General features: G+C 44.8%; 1 long non-coding RNA gene across 1 annotated transcript; it reads left to right on the forward strand.

The window, feature by feature from the left end:
- Positions 1-2,691: 2,691 nt before the first annotated feature.
- Positions 2,692-25,570, forward strand: LOC143837521 (uncharacterized). Its single transcript, XR_013231009.1, has 3 exons — positions 2,692-2,768; positions 3,263-3,413; positions 25,199-25,570. It is a non-coding gene; the product is annotated as an uncharacterized LOC143837521 (long non-coding RNA).

Consider the following 25,570-nt stretch of genomic DNA (forward strand, 5'->3'; position numbering starts at 1 on the left):
AGGGCAGGCGGGGGCTGGGCAGCTCGTTAGCAGGCCCAAGACAGAGCTCCTTAGCAGGCAGTCAGCAGGCGGTCCCTCAGATATGTGGGTCCCAGACCGCAAAGGGCCTTAAAGTTCAGAAACAAAACCTTGTACCGGATCCGGGCAGCAACTGGCAACCAATGCAGCTGCTTCAGCACAGGCTGGATTTGGGTCCTGTGAAGACCCTAGCAGCCACATTTTGTACCAGCTGCAATTTTCAGATCAGGTACAAGGGTTTTAGATCATCATAAGCCTGGGTCACCTCTGCTTATCAATACAGAATTATCCACTGAGAGAACAGTGCTACAATCAAGCAACCAAGAACTGCACCATTACAAAGCAATTATTAACATCTATCTCTTGGGCCAACAGTCCACACACTGTAGAGAAGGAAATGTAGACCTAGAATAAACTCTGTGTCATTAGGAAACCAAGCAGGTGGCAACTCTCGTAGCTGTCAGGGATTCTCTGAAGGCTTATTTTGTATTTAGTTGTACAAAACTGCAGTGATTGACATGATAGAAAAGGACAGCCCAGGGGAGGGGGGGGGACGGTTAAAGCTGGAGACAGCTGTATCTTACTGTACAATGACAACAACTCAAATTGACTCTGGTGCAAGAGATGTCTTCTGTGGAAAATCTGTGAGGCCCTTTTGTCTGCCCTGAAGAAAGATATGAATTAAACAATACATCCACCCTTACTGCAGACAAAACAGAGAAGAAAGCCCAAAGTGAAAGATAAGACAGCAAAGGTCCCCTCATCCAAAATTTTACTACAGTTATTTGGGCCTCTATCTAAATGGGGTTTCCATCTTTCAGGTTAGCCTGGAGAAAAGATTACTAAGAGGTGATATGATAAACATCTCTAAGTACTTGAAGGGCTGTCACACAAAGGATGTTGCTCCAGAAGGTCAGACCAGAATCAGTGGGATGAAATTAATTCAAAAGAATTTTCAGCTTAACATCCGGAAGAAGTTCCTGACAGTTAAAGCAGTTCCTCAGTAGCACAGGCAGGTAGTTGTGAATTTCTTGCATTCTGCAGAGGGTTGGACAAGATGATCCTGGAGGTCCCTTCCAACTCTGTGATTCTATGAAACTTCCATACTTCTCATGAACAAGAATATCCATGGTCATTAGAAGAGTGATTCATGGCAGGAGTTTAAATAAGATCATTACAAAGTACAAACAAGGAATGGGGTCAAAGCATGGGAACAGAAGTCCAAGAAAGATTAAGAACCCCATACAACTGCAACTTGGTTATGGATTTTGTATGCAAATTGGCTAAAAAGTGGTTGTATGCAGATGTCACAAACAAGGATGGAAGGCTGAGTCAATCTTGAGTTGGCTGCTGGAATCAGACTCCCCGCCTTATGGTCAGAGCTTCAGATAGCATGTCTGCTGCCTTACCACCCTGTGCCACAAGAGGCTTAGAGTAAAACAAATATGCACTGTGTAGCAATAAGTGCAAATAAACACAGAAACATCAATTAATTGTAGAATTTGTCTCAGTTTCTTCACTAAAAATGTTTAATAGATTGCAGAATTTGCTTGAAGAACTGAAAAATACAGTAGATGTTTCAACAATTGTATCTTTTTAATTGATTTTACTTTATTATTTGATATTTCCCCTATTCTTCATAAGTTGCTAACTTTTGAATTGGTTGTTAATAGATTCATATTAGTACCAAACTGGTGAAGCAATGAACCAAAATATTTTCCATTCTTTAAACAAATTCTGCATACTTAGTGAGGAAACTAAAACAAGTTCTAGAATTAATTGATGTTTATGTACTTACTTGTACTTATTGCCACAAAGTATATACTCCTTGTTTTACTTATAGTTACACTGTGTGTTCCTTCTCTTGATCTATTGGCTCTTTCTTACAAACAATTGTATGCATGTGGAAGCAGAATATTTTTGTATTTACTATTCACATGCTACACTGAATACATGTACATCCTGTATCCACAAGCACACATCTGTTAGTAAGAAAGAGACCATATGTGTTCATTTTACAACCAACACTGCAATGGTAAACATTACATGCTCAGTTGTACATGCAGTGAATGTAACATGAGAATGACTCAATGCACATATAAATAAATTTCATGGGTATACTGTACATGGATTCTTCATGCTCAATTCAAGTCCAGTAGCACCTTAGAGATGAACAAGATGTTTGTGGTATGAGATTTTGAGAGTCAAGACTCTATGTGAATAGGATTAATATTTTGGGAGAATTTGGGACAACCGGCAACTGGCTTTATCATATATCGATGATCCCCTATAGATACCAATCTACATCAGAATCTATTATTTGAAATCTTGTCACATTTTTCCTTCTGTTTTGACAATTGTCTCCAAACACATGTATCAATAGGCTGTGGTGACACTTTTTTCTCCAACTCCTTGTAACAGTTTTCAAAAGGTGATTGTGAGGCAAATGTCATAGGATTTTCCCTCCTTTTTTTTTTTTTAATTATGGCTCAAGCCTCCATCTCCAGTGATCAAAGCCTTTGGAGTCCTAACACAGTATGTTGCAAGTATTTTGATACTTCCTCATTAGGGGTGGAACGGGAGCCAAAACAAGCTTCCAGGTGCCAATATTACACCTGACAAATTAGGCACACGACTGGAAAAGGGTGGAGACTTCCCTGTGGTAAATGCTCATTTCCTCCAAGTTCCACAGGAAGTAGTTGGAATGAGGCGGGCGGGAGATTTTCCTTGAGGATTTCAACCATCAAAAGGTCTGGAGTCACTTACTTCTTGCAAACAAAAACTTGGACGCCAGCTCCAGCCCTTTGATTTTGACCTCATTTGCGAGGACTTCTTTAACTCCCACTGACGGCATGATGAACAGGATGTTATGATTTATTTAACACTTAGGGCGGGTGGGAGGACAAGGTGGATGGTGCCCTTAGATGTAGTCTTTGAATAATTGATGGCTGCAAGCGCTTAATTTTTCCTCAGGGAAGCCTTTTGACAGCAGGCTGCTTTGCAGCATGTTTAACTGACATGGATTAAGTTGGGCCATTGGCGGTAAAAATAATAACACCAAACAATAATACAACCACATTTTGCCCAGCTTGCAGCAGCGAATGGCTTAGTGGGGTGAGGTTTTATGTGTGTGTGAGAGTGTGCGTGTGTGTGTTTAAAGCTTAACAACAGTTGAAATGAGTTTGTTAAATTTCATTGAGTAACATAAAAAATATTGAATTTCACCTTGTGGATTTCTTAACAGCATAATACACCTGTAAAATGCAAAGGAAACCCACTCAGACAAAACACCACATGCCTCCCAGAGGGCCAATGGGAAGCAGCATAAAGCCTATAAGCAAATCAAGCTATGTCTACATTGGGAATTCTGGCCATGAGCAGCAATGCAAGAAATGGTATGTCAGTCTGACTGTAGAATAGTATGTATACTTAATAAGTCTGCTAAATGCCTCCAAGGGTGTATCCTCTGAGCAAGTTCTGGCATCCTTATCTTGAATGCAGAACAGTAATTTAGAATGCTGTTTTTGTAGCTCAATGAAATAATGCATGGATTTTTTTTTATACCCTCTAGACATCAGGATTTTGCTTACATTTCATGTCAGGCACCAAAAGGCCTTAGCAAGCATGATCTATGAAGCTATTCTTCCACCTGTAGATAATGGATCTGAGCCCTTATCAGATTTCTTATCCAATCTCTAAATACAGATTGTCTGCTTTGATACAATAATACTTCTTTCCTTTGATATGACACTTCAATGTGTTGATGACACTTCACTATTTCAGCAGCAGCCCTGCAAGATCGGTTACTATTCTTAACCCCATATGAATGACAGAGCAGCTTTGTGTGTGTCGGGGGGGGGGGTGCAGCTACATGCACATATGTATGTTTCCTATGTTGTATTTTTATGTTCAGATAGCACATCCCTCATTTATGAAATGAAACCATTTTTGGGGGGGGGGGCTTTTTTTTTTTGCAAACTACATTTGGAGCTTTAATATTATTATTTCCATGTGCACTGTGTTAAATGTTTTAAAACTATCAATTCTGTCAAAACCTATCCAAAAGAAAACAAGAGACCCTACAATCTTAACGTCCAAACTGACTGGTGATTATCAGGAATTAAATGTGTAGGAATTCTAAATCTGAGATGTCTAGATGACTTTTGTTTTTCTATAATTGTATGAGGTTTCTACATAGTATTTAAGAATCAATTATATTGCAATTGATGCAATTAACGCTAATAATCCAGTAAAAGTCAGTCGGAGGTCTATTCAAGACAGTGGAAAGGGGGAACTATATGGGTGTTATCAACCTATGCTGAATTTTACTAGACATTTCCTTTTTTGCATAATAAATATACAGTAGTTAGCAAGGGCTGTCATTATAATTTTATGGGAACAATGGCTCATCGCTTTCTTTCCTATGGAGTCTTTAACCAATTCAATGTACAGCATATAAGCAAAATGAAACCTTTTATAACTGTACTCCAAATCATCTATTACACATCTATCAATCATCTGTTGCTCCACGATTATTAAAATTGTTGTTTTCAGAGCTGTTAAAGATATCACAAGAAGGACAGCCATTGCCAACACACCTTGTCATCCATTTAATACCCCCATACGCAGTTTGCTATCTTGTTTGTCACATGTGCATATTAACAAATCCCTTGGGGGGTAAAGGTTCTTAAATGTGTTAATACCTTACAATTCCAACTACAGCTGGATAACATAGGCATGATTCCAACCACGATGGACTTTGTGGAATGACAGTTGATTGCTTCCTTCTCCTAATGAAGCCATTAAGCCCCTCTCCATTTTATTCTGGAGGGGGTCACCGGAGTGTCAGAACAGCATATGGGGCAGAGTGGGGAATCTGAAGAGGACGGGGGAACAACAGAAACCATCACAGTTTCTTCTGAAAATGCAAATTTCATTCCATCAGAGGAATTGTGATGTTAATACACTAATGTATTTCTGAATACTTGGCTTCTGATTGACATATGGCATAGATATTACTCATTTTTGTCATTGACCAACTCCTGCATTTTTATCCCATCTTCCTCTAAGGAAGTCATTGATTTACATGTTTGTTTTTTTCCCTTCCCATTTTACTTCCACAAGAACCCTACACAGTAAGTTAAACTGAGGGACCTGTGATACCTGAAAGGGGAAGATAAATCCCATCCCCACACACTGGCCTTGGCCTCCTCCACCTTTTTGGATCAGTCTTCTCAACCTTCTGGCTAAACTTCATATGTGTGCCATTCACTCTGGGGCTGAAGATGGCAGAGAATTATATTATATCTTCCAGGAGGCCACTATGATTTTCTGTTTTCTGGCAGAAGTGACTGGGCAAAGCATCTCTGGATCAGTGGTGAGCCTTTTCCTAAGCCATAAACCTTGGTAGGTGCTCTTCTATACCAATCTTGAAGCCAGCCGTGGTAGGAATTTTATGTCATGGTAGAAAGAAAAACCCCATCTCCATCAGAAATGTGTGTCTCTCACAAACATGGGCTGTCTCAAAAGTTAGCCAAGTCATTTTTTGTGGGTCAGCAATTTTCTTAACTTAGGGGGATCTTCCTTAATGTCTCTCACAGCCTGCTGGCCCCATCCAGGGAAGACAACCCTGTTTCTAGATAGTCTTGACCTCTGACTCTCCTCATTCCAAAAGCTAAGCACTGAAGAGATCTATTATGTACTCACAAGATACCAAGCTCAGCAAGTGAGCTGACAATGCAGTGCAAAAACAACAACAACAAAAGACAAAACCCAGTATCCTGAGTATCAGCAGTTGCACAGGTCTTGAACTTTGCAGCCCTGAATGAATGGGCTTTAACTACAGAACAGAAGAAGGACTACCCAGCAGATTTTGAGTGAATGGCATCACTGTAAACTTAGAAAGCAACAGCCTGTTCTGCTCTAGGTGCAGGGATAGTCAGTTCAAGGCTTAGTTTAACACAGGGGTTTTATGCATGAATGTGCTGCATAAGAGTCCCTTCCTATATCTACAATGTATAGTAGTGCTTACCCTGTACTCCCTGTAAGTGTAAAGCAGAAAGAAAGAGGACACATGCTAGACTTGTCACAGAGATACCTCAACAATGGTGTGGTACAGATGCCAAAGGGAACTCTGTCAGGATGATGTGTGTCAGCTGGAGTACATTCCTAATGGCTTCTAGGAAGGCTGCACCATTTTCCTTTGCAAAAACAAGTTCCATTGCAAAAAACAGTAACACTTTTCCCAATAGGAACCAGACATTACAAGGCAATTGCTGAAACAAATGTGGGGTTCTACAGGGAGCAGTTCTCTCCCTCACTTCATTGAACATCTTTGTGTGCTGTGTGGCCCAGCTGGTCCAGAGCTATATACGGAAGACACCCAACCCTATTTCCGAACTCCTGCCTGGATACATTTGCCAGATGTTTTGAAACTGTAACTAGATGGTTAGAGCAGAGTCGCCTGAAACTCAACCCCTCCGAGGTCCTGTGGCTGGGCAGGAAGGCAATGGATCAGGAAGTGCACCTACCCACATTGGCTGGGGTGCAACTTAACCACTTAAGACTTACCAGGAGCAGCAGGGAGGCCCAGCCTTTGTACGAGGACATGTCTGTATTGCACCTATGTGATCCAGAAGTGACATCAACACTTCCAAGAAGATGAGGATGACACTGTAGTATTTGTGCAAAAACTCTATGGTCAATGTGGCTTCTGCTGTGCTTTTGAACAAATACCAGAGTGTAGCTCTAATGTCCTGGAAGTGATTATTTCACTTCCTGGTCACGTGGGTAATGATGCTGGATCTGTCTCTTTTTTTGGATGCCCCCCTCATCAGCCAGATGACTAGCAGTAGAGAGGTCAGTCCTGGGAATGGGGGACCCCTGTCTTCACCAAAAGACCTGGCAACTCTAGTATCAGACTAGGACCTGAGTTATCTATGTTTGAATCCTCAGACTTCCATGGACACCAGCTGTTAGATTAGGGTGGGGGAGGGGGGGGAGGGTGGTGACAGAGTTAGTGGGGTCGGGAGGGTTAGGGAGGGTTAGTGCAGCTGGGGAGGAGGCGGGACTTAGCATAGGAGTTAGGATTGACGTCCTCTCTCGAGGGGGGCACATGGAGAGGGAGGGTCGCCTGGGAGAGATGGCAGATGCTGGGGCCGGGATCCAAACGATCATGGGCCAGGGGCGCTATGGCTGGGGGAGGAGGTTGGACAAGAGAAGGGGTGGGAGCACTGGTGTCCCGCATAGGACCTGGCGGTGGAGACACGGCCGGCGCCCTGGGTGTGCTCGATCCCCTTCTAACCTCCGTCCCATCCCCAGGGCTGTGAGGGTGGAGGCTAGGGAGGGTCCGATCTTGGTCCTGTGCAATGCAAGGTCGATTAAGAACAAGACCTCCACTCTGCAGCACTTCTTTGCAGAGTCGGGGGCGGACCTTGCTTGCGTGACCGAGACCTGGGTGAGGGAGGGGGAGTCGGTGGCCTTGAAAGAACTGGCCCCCCCAGGATTCTCGGTCCTACACCAATCTCGGACCCATAAGAGGGGAGGGGGGGTGGCAATCCTGGCCCGGGAGACTCTTGCCTGCAGGGCTCTCCCGGTGCCGGAAATCAGTGGAGTGGAGTGTGTCGGTATTGGGTGGGGCTCGGTCGAGAGCGCGGCCATCTGGCTGGTATACCGTCCGCCCAACGCGCCACCAGATGCCCTGCCCCGCCTGCTGGAGGCGGCGGCCGCCTGGGCGTTGCAGTTCCCTAGGCTCTTAATCCTGGGTGACTTCAATGTCCATGCGGACTCGCCCACTTCAGGACTTGGTGGGGACCTGGTGTCATCCATGGCGACACTAGGGCTCTCGCAATTTGTTGCCGGTCCCACTCATCACGCCGGCCACACGCTTGACTTGATTTTCGGTGCCGGGATAGAGGTGGTTCTGGAGCCAGCTTTGGCCGTGCCATGGTCAGACCACTATGCCCTGCGGGCCCGGCTTGGGATGCCACCCCCTCCCCAGTTGGGCGGCGGGCGCACTTTTGCCCGCCCGCGGAGACTCATGGATCCAATTGGTTTCCGGAATGCTCTGCGGGGCCCGATGCCTCCTGGCAACTCACTGGCGGCGTTAGTAGAGGACTGGCAGTCCCGTCTGACAGCCGCTATAGATGAGATTGCCCCTAAGCGTCCTCTCTGCCCTCGACTCAAACGGGCCCCCTGGTACACGGGGGTGCTCCGGGAAAAGAAGAGGGAGGTGAGACGACTAGAGCGAGTGTGGCGGAAGACTCGCGACGAAGCTGCAAGAACATCTTATCGCACGCTTATGAGGGCGTATGAGATGGCGGTGAAAGTGGCGAAGCGAGAGTTCTTCGCCACGGAAATCGCGTCCGCAAGCTCTCGCCCGGCCCAATTATTTAGGGTAGTTAGATCCCTTACCGCCCTTCAGGGGCGCCAAAATATTAGTCAATTGGCACTTGGCTGTGAGGCATTAGCGAGCTTTTTTGCGGATAAAGTCTTGTCGCTTCGCCATGACCTTCCTGTCACAATTAATACAGTAAATGAACTGGAGACCTGTTGGCCGTCTTTGGCAGCGAGGTTTGATGGCTTCAGACGGCTCTCTTCTTCCGAAGTGGACAAGTTGCTGGGGTCGGTCAGGGCGACCACCTGCCCCCTTGATCCCTGTCCCTCTTGGCTTCTCAAGGGGAGCGGAGAGGGGACAGGAGGCCAACTCAGGGATATTATCAACCTTTCCCTGAGTTCCGGGGAATTCCCCGAGTGGCTGAAGGAGGCAGTGGTTCGCCCTCTCCTGAAAAAATCAACGCTGGACCCGCAGGACCCTGCCAACTACCGCCCGGTGTCGCACCTAGCGTTCCTGGGCAAGGTGGTGGAAAGGGCTGCGGCGGACCAGCTCCTAGCTTTCTTGGATGAAACTTCGGCACTCGATCCATATCAGTCTGGCTTCCGCCCTGGCCACGGGGTGGAGACGGTGTTGGTCGCTTTGCTGGATGATCTCCGTCGCCAGCTGGATAGAGGCGGGTCAGCCGTGCTGGTCCTTCTGGATCTGTCGGCTGCTTTCGACACCGTGGACCATGAGATATTGGGCCACCGCCTCGCTGGTACGGGGATACGGGGTACAGCCTTGCGCTGGATACGCTCCTTCCTCCAGAACCGGACCCAGAGGGTTGCAGTGGGGGATGAGCTCTCGCGCCCTTATGGACTCCCTTGTGGGGTCCCACAGGGCGCGGTTCTCTCCCCCACACTATTTAACATCTTCATGCGCCCTCTGGCCCAGCTGGTACGGAGTTTTGGGTTGGGCTGCCATCAGTACGCTGATGACACCCAGCTCTATCTCCTCATGGACGGCCACCCAGACTCCCCCCCGGAACCATTCGCCAGATGTTTGGAAGCAGTGACAGAATGGTTTGAGCAGAGTCGCCTGAAACTCAACCCCTCCAAGACGGAGGTCCTGTGGCTGGGAAGTAGGGGGCGGGAACAGGAAGCGCATTTACCCACCCTGGCAGGGGCGCATCTTACCATCGCGTCCCAGGCCAGAAACTTGGGTGTGACCATTGATGCCTCCCTGACTATGGAGGCGCAGGTCAGGAAAGTAGCCGGCCAGGCATTTTTCCATCTTCGCCAAGCCCGGCTACTAGCGCCCTACCTGTCCCCCGAACACCTGGCCACTGTGATCCATGCAACGGTCACCTCCAGATTAGATTTCTGTAACTCGCTCTACGCGGGCCTATCCCTGTCTCTGATCCGGAAACTCCAGCTGGTACAAAATGCAGCCGCTAGGGTCCTCACCGGCACACCTTGGAGGGCTCACATCCAGCCTGTGCTGAGGCAGCTGCACTGGTTACCAATTGCTGTCCGGATCCGGTTCAAGGTTCTGGTTCTAACCTTTAAGGCTTTACGCGGGCTGGGACCCACATACCTGAGGGACCGCCTAGTGCCCTATGCCCCCTGCAGGGCTCTGCGCTCTGCGAGTGAGAATCTTCTGGTCGTTCCCGGCCCTAGGGAAGCACGCCTAGCCTCGACCAGGGCCAGGGCCTTTTCGGTCCTGGCCCCCACCTGGTGGAATGAGTTCCCGGGTGAGCTGCGGGCCCTGCGGGACCCTTTAACATTCCGCAGGGCCTGCAAGACGGAGCTCTTCCGCCAGGTCTATGGTTGAGGCTGGGGCTGCCGGGGTACATCGACTGCTCTCCCCCGGGCTTCTTGAACATCGTTGACCTCCTTCTCCTCCACCCCCCCCTTTTTTAGGAATGGGGGTAGGAAGGGGATCTTATTATTGTGCTGCCATGTTGTGACATTTTAAAGTCTTTTAATGGGAGTTTTAATGGGTTTTTTAAGATATTGTAACCCGCCGCGAGCCATTTGGGAGTGGCGGGAAATAAATCGAAATAATAATAATAATAATAATAATAATTGGGCCAGTCATGTACTCTTAGCCCAACCTACTTTACAGGGTTGTTATGAGGATTAAACACCATTAGGCAGGAAACTGGGATATAAATGAAGCAAAGGTAACTCAAGCACCATTTCCTCCCATGCTACCCAGTCTGCCAGTGAAGATCTGCATCTTAAGCTCAGCTCTCTGTGCTCCCACCTTCAGAGGTGAGTAGGGTAGCACCTAGAGACACAGCATTTTCTGTGGTGGCACTTCATAGGGCACTCCCCCTTTAGGCATCTACTTTACTTCCTTTTAAGGGCCAAGCCAAAACACATCTTTTTACCCAGGCTTTTAATTAGGGGGTTGATCATACCAGCTTTTTAATGGTCTGTCTCTGTTTTATGGATAACTTTTATGCTGTCCAGTGGCTTGTTTGTGACATTATTTTAATTGTAAGCTACCTTGACTAGTACTTTGAAGAGACAGCATAGAAATATCCTAAACTAGGTACCTAACCCATTGCAAAAAGGAATACCACAGGCACTAGATTTGGGGGGTGGGGAAGAAGAACTCTGTGGATGGGCTCCCCCTCCATCCACGACCTGTTATGGAACTCACCGGCAAGGGCAGCTCTAACACAGCACGGATCTGCACCCTCCAAGCCTCAGAGGGAAGTGGAAGGAAGAGGGGGTGGTCAGAGGGGGGTGGAAGGTGATTGGCTGGCCACTGGCCAGACTGGCAAGCTGGTTGGAGGAGGAGGCACTTAGGGGTGGGACAGCCACCCTGAGTGGGTGTTAAGCACTGAGTGGCAAGACATGAGACATGCTCCTCCTCCAAGGCCTTACCAGAAATATTAAGTGGAACAGATAAATAAATGAATACAGTAAAACTGCTGGTGATAAAAACAGAAGGAAACAGACCATAATGATAACAGGACAGTGGTGAGTCCTTGTTCCTCACAGAATCTCATTACACTCATATAAACCAGTTAGTTTACTCACCTGTGATTAGGAGGCCAGTCCCCACATAGGACTGGAGATGCCCAGGAATTGTAGATCAGTTTCCCTGGAGAAAATGGCCACTTAGAAGGTAGATTGTATAGCCTTATACCCTATTGAGGCTCTTCTCCTCAAATCCTGCCTTCTGCAGGCTCTACCCCCAAAGTCTCCAAGTTTTTTCCCAACCCAGAGCTGGAAACCTTACCTATGATGCATCTGTTTAAGCTTATAATGGCCCTTGAAACTATAATTTTTGCTGATCAACGATGCCAAAAATGTGAGACTGAGAATTGTTACAGAGCAGCCGCTGAATCTTCCTTTATTTAACTCCCCAAACACTACTTAGTAATTTCATAATCTCAGTTCCTTTGCAAGCCTCAAAAAGGCTGTAAAAAAACTAATTAAGTTACACACTGCAAGCAGAATGCAAATTAAATAATAAATTAGAGCAGCAATCGGCAAGAAAATGTTCTCCAGTTTCACAGAAAATCAGCACAGCCTTATCTTTATTATTTCACATTTTTAAAAGGGAGAAAAAAATCTTCAGGTTACTGTTTTGGGTTCTCTCTGCAAAACAACTAAATATAGCTTTAGATCATGGTGGGTGGGAATGGAAAACAAAGAAGGCAGAAACTGAGCTCCTACTGCTGTTCCGTCATTCATTACATTATCATTACTTTTATTATGTACTCTGCTCTCTTCCAACATATCTGGATGCCACTTAAAATGACAAAGATATGATTAATAATGTAACATTTCAGTTTCTTTGATGACTGTACAGATAAACAACCATTCTTTCTGAACCCTGTTTCAAAATAATTTCTCACTTCTTAAGCAGGTTATAAAAGCATGCTTAGAACCATGTGGCAATTTAAAAAAAAGTATTTAAAATACAAGTTGTGTGCAAGAAAGCTACATTTGTTTAACATATAAAACCACAAGGTTGTGAGTACCGCAGTTTTGAACTGGTGACCAGATGGATAGCCAGCCGGTAGAGAGGCTGCCTTTGAGCTGCCCACCTATTGTATTGGAAGAGGGTCTGTGGGAAAAGTTGCCCTCAGAAGATGCAGGCTGATATTCCCTGATACCTATTTTAAAAGCTGCCAAAAGTTAAGCAACTAGATGGTCTTACCTTGACCATTCCTACTCCAGTTTCACATAGATGTTTCAAACTCAGGAGGCAGAACCTGATTTGTTCAAAAGGCACAATCCAGCTGCAAAGGAGCAGAACACACAAAAAAAGTCTTTGGCCATCTCATATGAACAACTATTCTATGTGCTTAAAAGTGTGATACAACCCTGCAGCACATCCAACCATTATGCCAGGCCTGCAGATCTTTCTTCTTTGATTTATTTTCATTTCATATCTCATTCACCGCCCCCGCCCCCAGAGAGCCAGTTTAGTGTAATGGTTAGGAGTGTGGACTTCTAATATGGCAAGCCAGGTTTGATTCCCCACTCCTCCTCCATATGCAGCCAGCTGGGTGACCTTGGGCTCGCCACAGCACTGATAAAGCTGTTCTGACCAAGCAATGATATCAGGGCTCTCTCAGCCTTGCCCACCTCACAAGGTGTCTGTTGTGGGGAGAGGAAAGGGAAGGTGATTGTAAGCTTCTTTGAGAATCCTTCAGGTAGGGGAAAGCGGCATATAAGAACCAACTCTTCTTCTTCTTCTTCTGGAATTGTTCAGGAAATGTTCAGGAAATAGAGGGAAGGACAGAGCTCTAAAGAAGAGTACCTACAGGTTACTAGGCACTGTAGATCAATCATCAGAAAGGCCAAAGCTGAGAGTGAGCTAAGATTGGCCATTGTAACAAGAAAAGAATTTTCAGTTATGTGAGGAGCAAATGTAAAGTAAAGGAGGCAATAGGCCCACTGTTGGGTGCGGATGGACAAACTCTAAAGGAAGATGCAGAGAAAGCAGAAAGCCTCAGCGCCTATTTTAAATTCTAACGGAGGATGCAGAGAAAGCAGAAAGGCTCACAGCCTATTTTACATCTGTTTTTTTCCAACAGGTCAAAGGGTTTAGGCACATCTAGAGATGGCAGTAGCCAAGGGATAGCGACTGGGTGGCAGGCTGACATGGATAGAGAGGTTGTTGAGAGGCATTTAGCTGCACTGGATGAGTTCAAATCCCCTGGGCCAGATGAAATGCACCGGAGAGTACTCAAAGAACTTTCCAGAGAACTTGCACAGCCCTTGTCCATCATCTTCGGGACCTCTTTAAGGACTGGAGATGTCCTGGAGGACTGGAAGAGAGCAAACGTTATTCCAATCTTCAAAAAAGGGAGGAAGGATGACCCGGGAAACTACAGACCAGTGAGTCTGACCTCTGTTGTGCAGAAGATAATGGAGCAGATATTAAAGGGAGCTATCTGCAAACATCTGGAGGACAATTTGGTGATCCAAGGAAGTCAGCATGGATTTGTCTCCAACAGGTCCTATCAGACCAACCTGGTTTCCTTTTTTGACCAAGTAACAGGCTTGCTGGATCGTGGAAATTCGGTTGATGTCGTTTACTTGGATTTTAGTAAAGCTTCTGATAAGGTTCCCCGTGATGTTCTGCCTAAAGAGGTGGTGAGCTCCCCCTCACTGGCAGTCTTCAAACAAAGGTTGGATACACACTTTTCTTGAATGCTTTAACATATTTATGTTATAACATGGAGCCAGTTTGGTGTAGTGGTTAGGAGTGCGGACTTCTAATCTGGCATGCCAGGTTCAATTCAGAGCTCTCCTGCATGCAACCAGCTGGGTGAACTTCGCCTCGTCACGGCACTGATAAAACTGTTTTGACCGGGCAGTGATATCAGGGCTCTCTCAGCCTCACCCACCCCACAGGGTGTCTTGTGGGGAGAGGAATGGGAAGGCGACTGTAAGCTGCTTTGAGCCTCCTTCAGGTAGGGAAAAGTGGCATATAAGAACCAACTCTTCTTCTTCTTCTTCTTCTTCTTCTTCTTCTTCTTCTTCTTCTTCTTCTTCTTCTTCTTCTTCTTCTTCTTCTTCTTCTTCTTCTTCTTAAAGGAACCGGCTGCCAAACAGTTGCTTTAGGAATTTTTGGGCTGATCCTGCATTGAGCAGGGGATTGGACTTGATGGCCTGTGCGGTCCCTTCCAACTCTATGTTTCTATGATTCTATGATTCTATGATTCTATGATTCTATGATTCCATGATTCTTCTTCTTCTTCTTCTTCTTCTTCTTCTTCTTCTTCTTCTTCTTCTTCTTCTTCTTCTTCTTCTTCTTCTTCTTCTTCTTCTTCTGGAGACTCAAAGCAACATACATAATTCCTCGCCATTCCTGCATATTATTCTCAGAACGACCCTGTGAGGTAGGTTAGCTTCCATAGCAGAGTGGAGGTTCAAACCTGGGTCTCTCAGATCCTTGCCCAATGTAATAACTGCTAAAATACATTGGCCCAGTTGCCTGTATTGGAGAACATCAACATTAAATTTTACTCCAAAGAACAATCCAAGGCACAAAAATTCAAACCATTGCAGAACAGTACCTCACGAAATTGAGTACATACACAAACGCCCCTCTCACCTTCACCTAACCAGGCATTCTGGGCACTTTTCTCTCTTGCACAATCTCATTCACACAGCCAGGATTCAGGCCACTCTCTTTATGACACTGTTTAACTCATTCTTGGTCACACAAATGCATGGATGTCCAACTTAGATCCTGCCTCCAGCTTCAGTTCCTTAACTCTCTTTCCTCAGATCTGCAGTGGTTATGGTGAACCTGGCAGACAGCTGAAGAACAGAGCCAGGGCAAGCATGCTGCCTAGGGCCAGCCTGTCTTCAGACTGGGACAGGGTGGCCATTGCCAATGCCACCACAGTGGTGACCCGTCACTCAGAGCCATGACATGCAACCAGGCAGGGCACTAGCTGCCAGGACAGCTGCCACTTTATGCAGCTCTGAAGGCTACAGGGCACATAATTCAGTTGCTCTGCCACAGCTGCTCTTCCTGCTCTTCCTGACCCTTTTGTCTATGATAGGCTTCTGCCAATGGTTATTTCATATACATGGGACGTGCCCGTTCCTCATACCCATGCTCTACAACACACCCATCCACAACAGATTTTGGCATCTGTACTGGGACTTAAATGTACCATGTAATGCATCAAGGCTCTTTCCCTGACTTAATTTGAAACTTGTTGGTATGTATGCCTGAAATCCCCTCCTCGCATTTATACGCTGCTTTCCATGTATGACAGTTGAGCAGGATCAGCACACACAGTCACAACCATGAATTTTTCTATGAAATTTTTCTATGAAATGATCACCATGAAATGGAAGGAAGGCCTTATTACCAACGAATAACCAATAATTGTAGGGAGAGTGTTAGAAAAGCTAAAGCTCAATATGAGCTTAGGCTAGCAAGAAATGCTAAACATAGCAAAAAAGGGGGGTTCTTTAGTTATATTTCAAGTAAGAAAAACAATAGGGACCGTAGGACAGTGGTTAAGAGTGCGGACTTCTAACCTGGCACGCTGGGTTCGATTCTGCACTCCCCCACATGCAGCCAGCTGCGTGACCTTGAGCTCACCACAGCACTGATAAAACTGTTCTGGCCAAGCAGTGATATCAGGGCTCTCTCTGCCCCACCCACCTCACATGGTGTCTGTTGTGGGGAGAGGAAAGAAAAGATGACTGTAATTTGTTTTGAGCCTCCTTCGGGTAGACAAAAGCGGCATATAAGAACCAACACTTCTTCTTCGTCAAAAAAGTGACTACCTTGCTGGATCAGGTGAATGCCGTGGACATAGTTTATCTGGATTTCAATAAAGCTTTTGATAAGGTTCCATATGATATTCTTGTTGACAAGTTGGTAAAATGTGGTATGGATCCTAATTCTGTCAGGCGGATCAATAACTGGTTGACAGATCGTACCCAGAGGGTACTTGTTAATGGTTCAGCATCCTCTTGGAAAAGAATGACAAGTGGATTACCCCAGGGATGTGTCCTGGGGCCTGTTTTGTTCAACATATTTATAAATGATTTGGATGAGGGATTAGATGGGATACTTATAAGTTCTGCATTTAGGTAGGAAAAACCAAATACACCAATATAAGGTGGGGGAAACTTGTCTTGGCAGTAGAATGTGTGAAAAGGATCTCGGAGTCTTAGTAGACCATACATTGAACATGAGTCAGCAGTATGACTCAGTGGCTAAAAAGGCAAATGGGATTTTGGGCTGTATCAAATGGAGGATTGTGTCCAGATCACGGGAGGTGATGGTACCACTTTATTCTGCTCCGGTTTGGCCTCAGAGTATTGTGTTCAGTTTTGGGCACCCCAGTTGAAGAGGGATGTAGACAAACTGGAGCGTGTCCAGAGGAGAGCAACAAAGATGGTGAGGGGTTTGGAGACCAAGACGTATTAAGAAAGGTTTAGTCTATTTAGCCTGGAGAAGAGACGACTGAGAGGGGATCTGGTAACCATCTTCAAGTACTTAAAAGGGTGCCATATAGATGGAGCAGTTGTTCTCTCTTGCCCAAGAGGGACGGACCAGAACGAATGGGATGAAATTAATTCAAAAGAAATTCTGTCTAAACATCCGGAAATAGTTCCTGAGAGTTAGATCGGTTTCTCAGTGGAACAGGCTTCCTAGGGAGGTGGTGGGTCTCCATCTTCGGAAATTTTTAAACAGAGGCTAGATAGGCATCTGATGGAGAGGCTGATGCTTTGAAAGCTCAAGGGGGTGGCAGGTTACAGTGGATGAGTGATAAGGTTGTGAGTGTCCTGCATAGTCCAGGGGGTTGGACTAAATGACGAGGTCCCTTCCAACTCTATGGGGCTTTCCGCACCGAGATCCTTGTAGCAAATTGTTTGCTGAACGAAAAATCGCCATTTAAAATAGTGGAATTCGTCATTATGCATACCTGATTTTGTAGTGGAATCAAGTTGCGTTTCCATCGTTTCCCACAAGCTTCCGGTCTCAGCAAAAATCGCTAGAAAGGAAGCGCTATTGCTGAGCTCGTCCCACCCCTGGCCATCAAGCAGCCAATGGGCGGCCGTTAGCATGCTCCCAAACAGCCCCTTTCCCTTTAAGAAAGGTTTAAAAAAAAAAAAACACCCGTTGCAACGAATATGCGTTGATTCGTTGCAACTGAGAGACCCATCCAGCTGGCAGGTGTGTTTGAGCTGCCGTTTCATCGTTGCCACGCTCCCCCCGAGTGAAAAAAAAAATCCCCCCCCCACGGGCGCGATTTTCGGCCGAAAACAGTGTGAAAAATAAAGGGAAAATACATCAGCAAACAGGCTTCTCTGTTGTTTGTGCTTAGTGACTAAACAGCTCTGGGGAGGGACTGAAGCCGGGGAAGCCTCTAAACGGAGGCTCGCCGGTGTGTTGATCTCTGGTCGCTCGGAGAAAAAAAATGGCGATCGCTTCGCCGGAAGATCAGAGGAGAGAGCTAGGGGGAGGGACTTTGTAGAAACCACAACAATGGTTACGCACAGAACTTTCCCGCTAGTGTTGCAGATTGGTTGCAGGAGTGTAGCGCTTTCCGGAGGGTGAATCCACTTTTGGGGATTTCCCTGAAAGCGCTACAAGGAAGCGCTTTTTGCGGATGGGTTTCAGGTGTGTGGCAGATTGTCAACGACGTTGTGCATAATGGCAAAACTGTAGCGTTTTCAATTGGCAACCATTGTGCGATTTTGAAGGAGTGTGGAAAGCCCCTATTATTCTATGATTCTATGATTCTACCTGCATGATGTTCTCAGACCAGAAAACAGTCTGATTTCATTGTGCCAAAACAGAGAATGGCTTAGATCCCATAGTAGATCTGCTGATAGAAGGGATTTCCATCAATGATGCCAGACTTCCTCAATTCCCTGTTCTTGCTGCCACCCAAAAGGCTCCCTGAAACACTTTTTCTGGTGGGATGGGGGAAATACCCCACAAAACAGTATGAGAAGAGGGCTGAAAGTCTGGAGCTGAAGCAGGGAATTAGGGAAAGTCTCTCCTTCGTTCTATAGGTGGAAATTCACTGCAGGATACAAGCCAATTGCTGCCTCTGCTTTCCTACAGCAGACACTCGGTTTTGCCGACAGGAAAATGATACTTTTTAAATAGGGAAATGCTGTCGACTATGGAATATGCACAAAAGCTGTGAGCTATTAAATGGCTGCTCTCTGTTGGTGTCACGGAAGGTAAGCACTTCTCAAGACTTTAGCATATACGTGTACTTAGTAGTATATTTATTTATTCACTTATTTGAATAGTCACTTAAGTCCCCATGACATTGACTTCTCACCTGCCACAAAATAAAATGGCAATAGACACAGGGAATAAACACTGCAGAAACACTAAAGGTGGGTTGTATTGGTTTGGGTATTAGATTTTGACCAAAAGCAGATGTGGTGTAACCTGTTTAACCTGTGCAAGTGTGCAACTCACTGCATGGCCTTGAATAAATATCTGTTACTCAAATTCCTCTATCTCATATAGCTGACTGCGAAAAGTTAAATGGGATGTCCTTATATATGCTGCCTTGATGTCCTTGATGGAAGATTGAGATATTAAACAAACACATGTTATCCCGCTTTCTGACACAAAATGCTCATTTTCAATGTTTACTGTATGATTAGAAAACTATGGGGAACAATATATTTCTACACATTTCTAAAAAAGCAAGGAGTAAACAGTTAGGTGCTGATTGTCAGGTTTTTCCATTCCTTTTTCATTTATCTTCTATTGTAGAAAAGTAAAGTCCAAACAGTTATAATTTGTTCCCATATGGCAATGAGCTCTTCAGAAATAAAACAAATGCATTTTCATGAAATCTAGACTTTTAGAAGGTCAGTGCCTGGTGGTAAGAGCAGAACCAAAGGCCAAGGTTGCATGCTGGGTTTGCATGTAAAATATGAACACACCAAGCAGCCTTATATCGAGTCATATCATTGGTCCATCCAGCTCAGTACTCTCTTCTCTAACTGGTAGAAGACTGCAGAGTCTCAATTACAAAAATAAATAAATAAATAAATGCAACACTTGCTACTTTGTGGAAGAACTCTTCCACATGGAGGCACAAAATGTATGCTGCCTCTTACTTGCAAACATGTGACAGGAAACTGCACATTTGCACACTTCCTCGTGGGAGACCCCTCCCACGTTATCCCACTGCCTCATCGTTTTTTGCCTCCCAGCAAGGCAGCAAAGAAACAGGAAGCATGGACAACCCAAACCTCTCTCCCCACTTCTCACATTGTCAATCAATAAAGGCACCAATCCCTTCACAGTGGTTGTTTTGGGGACTCAAAGTTCCTCCCCCACCCCTGAGTCCCAAAATTAATTGGAAAAAACACTTCCACATTGCTAAGGGGAAACGCCACAACAGTAAAACATTTATTTTTAAAAAACTTGCACTTCCGTGTTGCTTCAGGATCATGCCACAACAATAAAACATTTATCTTTTCTGGATTCTTTGTATAATGGTTTCCCTTTATGTTTGGGTAGATTTGTGATAGGCTGGCCATGGTAACTGGACCCCAATGATTGTGTGTTCATGATAAAGATTTAAAACAAAGATCATGGATGCCAAACTAATAGGAAGAGGGCTGCTGGATCACACACACACACTTTCCCCGTTCATACCCCACAAACAGGGATGTGTTTTAGTTGCCCAGTCCCAATATTACCGTGCACACTGAAGAAAACATTTTATTTGAAGCGAGGGCATGCCACTTTGCAGATATGTGGACCACACCATTTTTATTTTAAATTTCAAGCAGGTGAGGGCGGGCAAACTGCTACCAAGTCTGAAACATGTTTCTCCCTCCAGACAGGCCTGCCCCTGTTTGTGCCCCTACTGGAAGAGCAACAAGAGGTGGCAAATCATGATTTTACAATTTCCCTCATCGAGAAGCACATCTGACAAAAACCTGTGCCACCCACTGGATAGCTCTGGGCTGCTGCTGATGTTATGTGGAAGCAGCACTAAGACCCTTTATGCACTGGGAACTTCACTACCCCAGCTTCCTTGCAGGAACAAATAATGGGGGCAGATGAGTAGCACCAGGCCAAATGCTCCCCCGTGTGGGTGCAGGAATAGGTGGTGCAACCTGCCATGACTAAAACTCCAGGCTACAGCCTGGCATGAAACCTCCAGTGCATAAACAGTCTAAAACCTGCAAGCAATGAGAGGCTGTCCAGGGCCAAATTCCTCGTACAGAATTGGTCTGTCACATTTTCATCTCATTTTCCGTCCAAGGAGTTCAGAATGAAATACATAGTTCTCCCCCAAAGCTACCCCATAACAATCCCATAAGACAGTCACCGTATGAGGTTGATGGCTAAGTGAGAAATTGAACCAGAGTCTCTCAAGGTCTAGTTCAGTGCTCACCTACACTCACTGAAAGCATTACATCACACTGGCTCACAGTCCACCTTTCACATAGGAAACAGGATCACAGGTGAACTATCCAGGCTAAGCCCCAAAGACTCTCTGTTTATAAATTTCCAAAGATGGAGAACCCACCACCTCCCAAGGAAGCCTGTTCCACTGAGAAACCGCTTAATTGTCCAGAACTTCTTCCGGATGTTTAGATGGAATATCTTTGGAATTAATTTCATCACATTTGTTCTGGTCTGTCCCTCTGGGGCAAGAGAGAACAATTTTGCTCCATCCTCTATATGGCACCCTTTTAAATACTTGATGGTTATCAAATCTCCCCTCGGTTGTCTCCTCTCTAGGCTAAACAGACCAAGCTCCCCCAACCTTTCTTCATACGTCTTGGTCTCCAAACCCCTCACCATCTTTGTTGCCCTCCTCTGGACACGTTCTAGTTTGTCTACATCCCTCTTCAATTGGGGTGACTAAAACTGAACACAGTACAAGTGAGGCCAAACCAGAGCAGAGTAAAACGGTACCATCACCTCCCGTGATCTGGAAATACTCTGTTTGATACAGCCCAAAATCCCATTGGCCTTCTTAGCCACTGAATCACACTGCTGACTCTTGTTCAATGTATGGTCTGATAAGACTCCTAGATCCTTTTCGCACATGCTACTGCCAAGACAAGTCTCCCCCATCTTATATTGGTGTATTTGGTTTTTCCTACATAAATGCAGAACTTTACATTTGTCCCTATTGAACTTCATTTTATTCAGTTTAGCCCACTACTGAAGCCTACCAAAGTGTTCTTCATCAGAAATAATCTAAAAACATATAAACAACAGCCACAAATTCAAAAACCATAAACATATATATTGTATCTTAACAAAGAACGAATGATCTCACCTCCAAATGCAGCATACAGAGCTCTTTCATAGAATCATAGAATCATAGAGTTGGAAGGGGCCATACAGGCCATCTAGTCCAACCCTCTGCTCAACCCAGGATCAGCCCAAAGCATCCTAAAGCATCCAAGAAAAGTGTGTATCCAACCTTTGCTTGAAGACTGCCAGTGAGGGGGAGCTCACCACCTCCTTAGGCAGCCTATTCCACTGCAGAACTACTCTGACTGTGAAAAAATTTTCCTGATATCTAGCCTATATCGTTGTACTTGTAGTTTAAACCCATTACTGCGCGTCCTTTCCTCTGCAGCCAATGGGAACAGCATCCTGCCCTCCTCCAAACGACAACCTTTCAAATACTTAAAGAGGGCTATCATGTCTTTACAGTCAAAAAATCTCAAAAGACTCCAGAATGTATAATATAAACCTCGAAATCTCATAAAACAAGCTATTTGGAACATTATTTCCTATAAACTACTGAAACCATACTTGCCTGTGTGGCCAAACCCTTTATATTGCAGCACACATGCTTGCTAGGTTGATGGTTGGATGCTCTATGATTCTATGATTCTGTGGTCATCAAGCCATACATGTTTATAAAATTGAAACAAATACATTGTTTGTAGTATTGCTTTGGGAAGTTGCTTTGTGCTAATAATGTATTGTGGGAGAAAAAAGGGACAGTTCACCTATATCAGGGGCTGCCAAACAGTAGCTCTCCAAATGTCCATGGACAGGGGCTCAAGGTAATCATAGTCCATCCCTGACATATATAAATATAGGTATACATCTTTTGGGCTCAGTCATAGTTTCTAGTTCCCTGTATGAAAAATTAGGATAACACCTCACAGGGTTTTTTGAGGACAAAGACTGAAAAACACCTTGCAAATTAAAAGTACCTTAGAAAAGACTGATAACACTAATCAAGAAAAGAGAGAGGCATTAGTAACCAAAGTACTAGAATCTATATACTGTAAGTAAAATGCTGCATCTATTATGCTATAACAAGGCAGTCCAAAATTAAACCGAGCATTCATGGCATGGCATAGAGTTGACATATGGAGACTCCAGGGCTTGGGTGGTCCCTGCCCTTACTGAACCGGCTGCTAGCCAATCCTTGGACTGTCACTTACATCAGCTCCAAAGTAATCTTCTGGCTTGCCCTTCAAGCAAGAGATAAGATGTCAGCATCAGTTAATAGGAAGTGGCAAGAAGAAATAACAATAGATGAGGAGGGAGTAGGGATTAATGATACCACGTATTTTTTCTTGCTAGCTGCTAGCTGCTATGACCCTTCAAAATATTCATTTGTTCCTCTCTGCATTGTTTTTATATTTTAGTTAGTGGTTCATGAATGAAAGGCAATGTCCACAGGACAGGAATGGTGCAGGTCTTAAAATTATCTATTCCCTTCAGCTCCTCGGGCATTCCCTCAGATCAGGAATTTTAAATGACAGTGTCATGTTTTTAAGACAATTAACTTCATATCTTTTGAATATGTTTATGAAGTTCCTGCCTGGATTTGGGGCATTTGAAGTACCTGGAGCCTTACAAAGTAAACATAAAATGTTTTACATTTTTTGATTTCTAGACTTCACTGTGCCTATGAGTTTGTATAGCTTATTGTTTAAAATATCTATCTTATCTCTTTTGACACATTTGACTTCTAGGAAATTATGTTAATTTACAAGCCACTGATTGCTTTAGTATATCAGTGAGATAACAAAGAAAGAAAAAAGCCAAGAGCCAGCTTGGTGTAGTGGTTAGGAGCGCGGACTTCTAAGCTGGCAAGCTGGGTTCGATTCCGCTCTCCCCCACAGCAGCCAGCTGGGTGACCTTGGGCTCGCCACAACACTGATAAAGCTGTTCTGATCAAGCAGTGATATCAGGGCTCTCTCAGCCTCACCCGCCTCACAGGGTATCTGTTGTGGGGAGAGGAAAGGGAAGGTGAATGTAAGCCATTTTGAAACTCCTTTGTGTAGAGAAAAGAACCAACTCTTCGGGCCATTTCGCACGGCTTCAAAGTAGCAGAATGGTTGCTATTTGGAAACGCTACTAATTTGACATAACCCACGACGTCGTAGACAATCTGCAACAATCCTGAAACCAATCAGCAAAAAGCGCTTCGTTGTGGCGCTTTCAGGGGAATCCAGAAAAGTGGATTCACCCTCCGGATAGCGATACACTCCTGCAACCAATCTGCAACAGTAGCGCTAAAGATCTGTGCGTTACCATTGTTGCTGGTTCTTCAAAGTCCCTCCCCCTGGCTCTCTCCTCCAAACTTCCGGCGAAGCGATCGCCATTTTTTTTTCTCCGAGCGAGCGGGGATAAACGCACCGGCGAGCCTCTTTCTGTTTAGAGGCTTCCCTGGCTTCAGTCCTTCACCTTTAGTCACTAAGCACAAACAACTGAAAAGCCCGTTTGCTGAAATAAAGTCCCTTTATTTTTTACAAATAAATTCAGCCGAAAATCGTGCCCGTGAGAGGGGGGGGGGATTTTTTTTTTTATCACTCGAGGCAGCGTGCAAATGATCATACAATCAAACGACAGCTCACATTAGGCAGCTGGATGGGTCTCTCCGTAGCAACGAATCTACCTAGATTCATTGCTATGGGTCGTTTTTTTTTTTTAAAAAACCTTTCTTAAAGGGAAAGGGGCTGTTTGGGAGCATGCTAACGGCTGCCCATTGGCTGCTTGACGGCCAGGGGCGGGACAAGCTTGGCAATAGCGCTTCCTTTCTAGCGATTTCTGCCGAGACCGGAAGCCTGTGGGAAACGCTAAAAAACGCAACTGATTCCACTACAAAGGCAGGTATGCATAACGACGAATTCCACTATTTTAAATGGCGATTTTTCATTCCGCAAACAATTTGCAACAAAGATCCCTGTGCGAAAAGGCCCTTCTTCTTCAAATAGACACTTCTCAGTAAAAAAAAGCTGGAATATAGCAGAAAGCTCCTCGTTACCAAATTTTTACATCCATATATATATATACCAAGAATGTAAAACCAGGAAAATTAGCATCTTGTCAAAGTCCAAATACCTAATTAAAAATACTTGGATGAAAGAGAATAAAGTTCAAATCAAGGTCACAAAGGAATGGATTGAGGAAAGCTGTCATTTTTGCTTGGATTGTGGGGCTGTTTCAGTGACATGGTTGCCGCTGAATCCAAGCCTCACAATGAAAAATTACACTGCCGGGGTTAATAAAGAGGGTGCACATTTGCTAAGGCAAACATCTCAATTAAAATGAAAATGGCTAACGTCTTGCTCCAAGGTGAAATGAATGAAATTAAAATAAACAAACTCTCCAATCGCTGATAAATTATGGCCCAAATTCAGTCCCGCTGTTCCAAATGCGATGCCCGTTTCAGATCCTCCCCCAGGGAAATATTACTTTCTTCCCAGGAAAAGCAGTTTAAAATTCTAGACAGAGCTCCACAGAAGCCTTGGCAAGGAGGCCAGTTTTTTTTTTCTCCCCCACCCTCCAAATAAGAAAAATGTGGGATCTGGATACTAATTGTATGGACATTAAAAACAACTTCCCTTCTCTATCCTTTCTATCTCTTGTTTTCAGGCCTGGATTCCACTAAGATACAGAAGCAGAGCATCAACTTTCAACACACTTACCGTGGAGTGTGAATTCTTCCCAAATCTTATCAACACCCAATGTTTGCCGCCATCTTAATGGGGCCTGGATTGTTGTTGCAGAACATTAACATTTGGTTTGATTGGAAAAATTATATATGTATAATTGTTTAATATATATTTGTTAAAAATTAAGATGTGTTAAAAAAAACCAGAATATATAAAAATAACAAAGTGTCACAACATATTTAGAACAGTCTGGGGGCTCCTCGAGATGTCATTTGAAGGAAGGAAAGAGCCTGGAGTAAAGATTACCAGAACAGAAATTTTAAGCACTTCTTTTCTCCCCCTCCCCCTCCCC

This window comes from Paroedura picta, chromosome 1 (genome assembly GCF_049243985.1).
Source record: "Paroedura picta isolate Pp20150507F chromosome 1, Ppicta_v3.0, whole genome shotgun sequence".
NCBI lineage: Eukaryota > Metazoa > Chordata > Lepidosauria > Squamata > Gekkonidae > Paroedura > Paroedura picta.